General features: G+C 38.2%; 1 protein-coding gene across 1 annotated transcript in view; it reads right to left on the bottom strand.

Annotated features, from left to right (window-relative positions):
* The window catches only part of LOC143291632 (voltage-dependent calcium channel gamma-7 subunit-like), a 135,567-nt gene that overhangs the window by 112,180 nt on the left and 18,387 nt on the right, over positions 1-5,000 (bottom strand). The window lies entirely within an intron of this gene.

Genomic DNA, 5,000 nt, shown 5'->3' with positions numbered 1-5,000 from the left:
GCGCTTTTATTCATAATGGTTTTGCCAGAATGTGCCTTTCTCATAAGAAGCTTCCTTCATCCCTCCAGCATTCCCCTGTGCCACCAATAATACGTGATTTTCTTTGGAACTCTCTCAGAATCCATTAATGTGTTTGTTTTTCTTTCTTTTCTTTTCTATATTGACAGGAACACACAAGCAATCAGATGGGTATGGATTTTGAGTTTCGAGCAGCAATAATTCAGACAGTTTTAAATCTGTCATATACAGTTTGACATCTCTCTCTCTCTCTCTCTCTCTCTCTCTCTCTGTATGTCTCTCTCTCCCTGTATATATGTATATATATATATATATATATATATATATATATATATATATATATATATATATATATATGTGTGTGTGTGTGTGTGTGTGTGTGTGTGGATGTATCTCTGTCTGTTTCTTTCTTTCCACCCTTTCTGCCTCCAAACCCCATACCTCGTCTTCTAAATAGCAAACTTTTCACATAGAGAATATAATTTCTAACGTAATAGCAAGGTGTAGCATTAGTGTAAGATGTGGATAAAGAGTGGTGAGAGAGACAGACACACAGATACACATGTATATATATACATATATATATATATATATATATATATATATATATATATATATATAGAGAGAGAGAGAGAGAGAGAGAGAGAGAGAGAGAGAGAGAGAGAGAGAGAGAGAGAGGGGGGGGCATCAGAAAAAAAAAGACATAAAGTTCAAACCACAGAGAATTGGAGGAAACAGCGGCAAAAAACACAGAATTAAAATAGACAGAGATCAAGAATGTGGAGAACGATTTTCCCACATTAAGGAATAACTGAGTGTAATGACTCTCCACATATAGACACAGACACACACACATACACACACAGACACACACACACACACACACACACACACACACACACACACACACACACACACACACACACGTGACACACAACGTGACGACCAGAACGCCAAAAAGGAAAAAAAAAGCAAGCCAGCCACCAAGCTGTCGCTATGTTCCACGCCTTCTCATGCATTATTGAATATCTAGCAGTTCTGCTCACCCAAATAATACAGCAGCACCTCCATTCAATCTTCTCGCCTGATTGGACGAAATCTGTGACATTTGCACATGCTTTTATTCATAATGGCTTTTGCTGGTGCAAGCATGTCCGTTTTGAAGCTTTGTTGTTTTAAGTGTCTCATTGATTCTGTACACTGGATGGGGCTTTTTTTTAATTCATGACTAAATCAATACCAATGTGGTTTATCTTTTAATATCACTTTTCTCAGCATAGTTATCAACGGTTGTATGGAATGAGAAAAAACGCAGTGGTTACAAATGCCTTATTATTCTATTTTTAAACCTATCAAGAGCAAGATCGAGTTTGGTTTTCATTTTGTCATTGCGTACACACAATCCCATATGAAATTCGTTAATATAACTATTTCTCTCTCTCCCTCTTGTGTATACACACACACACACACACACACACACACACACACACACACACACACACACACACACACACACACACACACACACACACACACACACACACACACACACACATTCTGTCTCTGTCACACACACACACACACACACACACACACACACACACACACACACACACTCTCTCTCTCTCTCTCTCTCTCTCTCTCTCTCTCTCTCTCCCTATCTTTCACACGTTCCCCTCTCTTACTCTCTCTCTTTTCCTTTGATTGATATAAACACACACACACACACACACACACACACACACACAAAACAAACAAACAAAAAAAACCAAAAAAAAGACAAAAAAAAAACCCAACCCAACAACAACAGCAAAACAAAAGATAATTATGGTAGGAAGGCAAAAGAACAGAATGAGACAGACAGACAGACAGACAGACAGAGATAGAGACAGAGACAGAAACACACACACACACACGCACACACACACACAGTGACAGAAAGAGAGAGACGGAGAGAGAGACACACAGAGATAGAGAGACACAGAGAGACAGACAGACAGAGAAAGAGACAGACAGACACAGAGAGGGAGAGAGAGACAGAGAGAGAGAGAGAAACAGAGAGAGACAGACAGAGAGGGGGGAGAGAAAACAGAGACAGACAGACAGACAGATAGAGACAGACAACAGGACAGACAGACAAAGAATATGAGGGGTCTCGTTTAAAAAAAAAAACAAAAAAATACTCGAACACATTCGGGGACAGCGACTCACAATGAAACACTCGTCATCCAACCCCCCCAACACGGTTCGACCATCACCAGATTACCAGCACAATGCCAGAAGGCGACTCTGCAAAGGCAATAACTGCAGTCCCCACTTGCCCCATGTAGCCATCTCCAGCCCCAGTGACCGACCACTCTCTGCTCTGATCTCCCTGATAAGGCTCAGTGCTCACTGTGTTTTCAGGCTTCATTGAAGGAACGGGATGGCCATTGTATACACTTATATTCCTTTCTTTTTTTTTCGAAATCGAAACTTGTGTTTAACTCTTTCCATACGAACGGCGAAAGAGACGACGTTAACAGCGTTTCACCCCAATTACCATCATCAAAATATTGCAAGCGGAAGGCTCTTATACTAAAGACGTGAATGTTGACAAAGAATACCACAATTCTGACGAGGGAAGCTAAAAGTTGGGTCATTCAGACACCCACTGGACATCCGAGGGGTCTGTGTAGAGGAGAAGAGAGGACTGGCCGTACAGAGTGAGTTAACCTGTTTTGATTCTACCCTCGTGAGAGAAATGTATAAATTAGTCAAGTGAATACACGAGGAAATGAAGAGACGGAAACATTCATACACATAGCATGGCAACAACAAAATGATAAACAGATGGCAAAGAAAACACACACCCCTCCACACACAAAAAAACCCACCATGGTATGCGCATGTGTGAATGAGAGAGGAACGCAAAAAAAAAGAAGAAAGGATATGAGATAGAGAGGAAAAGGAAAGAGAGGAGAAATAGTGTCGAGAGAGAGACACGGACACGGACACGGACATTGGTTGCTATTGGTAATTATATCCTTTGGCAAGGGGGACAATGTATCAGCAAAAAAATAAAAATAAAAATAAAAAAAATAACGGCGGTTTTCAGAGAAATTAAGAGTAAGAAAAAAAAGAACAACAAATCATAAAAGAGAACATATTGCTAATAGTAAAAAAGAAAAAGAAAAAAACATAAAACAAGACTATGAATGCTAACATCTACAATCACATTGAAACATTCTTAAAGGTTTGCCTGGTTGAGAGAGAGAGGGGGGAGAGAGGGAGAGAGAGAGAGAGAGGGAGAGGGAGAGAGAGAGAGAGAGAGAGGTGGGGGTGGGTGGACCACACTCAGAGAACCCCTGCGCATCCACACACACTGGCATATTCAAAGTAAGAAAAAAAAATCACAAATTTTTTATCAATTCTTAACAAAATAAAAATTTAGATGTGCATCATTCTAATTTTGATGTAAATGAAATTAAAACAAAAGAAGCTTTGTTGAGAGATTCAGAGGAAAAATAACTCTTTTATACCCCCAAACAACCATTTAAAATTACAATAGTATTATCAACAAGTGTGAATATCATCGCCCAAAGCATGTATGGAGCCTAGTTTGATAACCTGCCTAACTTTCAAAGGCATACAGCTAAAACAACCCCCCCGATACTAGGGAAAAATCTCAAGAGTCAGTTGCAAAATGTCAAGCTGTTTTTTTTTCTTCTCAAAATGGATGTCGTACTAATAACACACTTTGAACTACTATACCTTCTACATTTTATAACCTCGAAACGTGTTTTATACATGACTGAAAATGACTTTTTCTCTTCATTCCAATGGTGTATATATCTTTATATCCTAAAAAAATCGACTTATCTATCACTTTGTAGAAGCTGGTCACATGTGAAAAAAAAAAAAAAAAAAAAAAAAAAAAAAAGCAACCATAAAGTGTAGATCTTCCTAGCTGTACGTCATTCGTTCTTGTTGAGCTAGCAGCAAGTCTGTCGGCTTGACATTTCCTTTAAAACATGCATGTCCGGGGCAGTACATCCATGTAAGCGTTGGTATCTGGGTCTTGTGCATCGCTTCAGTTTTTTTTTTTTCTGGAAGGTTCCAAAAGTCAGCCAGAACTATGGAGGCACACGTATGGCTTCCAACAATGACATGAAAATAAAATGGAATTGAACAGACAGAATAAACCTATGAGTAGACATATCAAAATATTTGCAAAAAAAAAAAAAAGAAGAAGAAGAAGAAGAAGAAAGATACATACAAGGCAGATGACTGAAATTATACGAGAACTGCTTATTTCACTTTACACTCCAGACGGTAGATGATTGAAATACTATCTACAAGAACAATCTGTATCATCATACTCTCCAGTTACTATAGTCTTGTCTGCAGTATACGGAAATATAGTCGTTGGTTTTTAATGTTTTGTTCCTTTCCTTTCAGTTACGTCTCAGTAAGAGACACTGGTCTAAACTGAAACTAAAATCAACAACAATGACAATAACAAAATTATATGTAATATACCGTTTGCGAAAACGTGACGCTACTTTCTTTCTGGTGTTACTACTTAGATTTGTCGTTTCTTACTTTCTTCGTTTTTGACTCACTTGTGTAAACAAAGTGAGTCTATGTTTTAACCCGGTGTTCGGTTGTGTGTGTGTGTGTCTGTGTGTCTGTGTGTCCGTGGTAAACTTTAACATTGACATTTTCTCTGCAAATATTTTGTCAGTTAACACCAAATTTGGCATAAAAATAGGAAAAAAAATTGTTCTTTCCAGTCATCTTGATTAAAACAATAATGCACCTATGGGATGGGCACAAAAAAATTTTAAAAAAGAAGCCGAATTATATGCAAACTGCATTTACTGTTATATTGATATTTTTTGTATTCTCTAAACTTGGCACTCTGACCTCTTATTCTGACACAACAACAAGAGGAGTCATTATTATCATTTTTTGTTCAAACAGGAACTTCTTTTGCTAAG

This window comes from Babylonia areolata, chromosome 1 (genome assembly GCF_041734735.1).
Source record: "Babylonia areolata isolate BAREFJ2019XMU chromosome 1, ASM4173473v1, whole genome shotgun sequence".
Classification (NCBI taxonomy): domain Eukaryota; kingdom Metazoa; phylum Mollusca; class Gastropoda; order Neogastropoda; family Buccinidae; genus Babylonia; species Babylonia areolata.
This window is presented reverse-complemented; position numbering and strand designations above follow the sequence as displayed.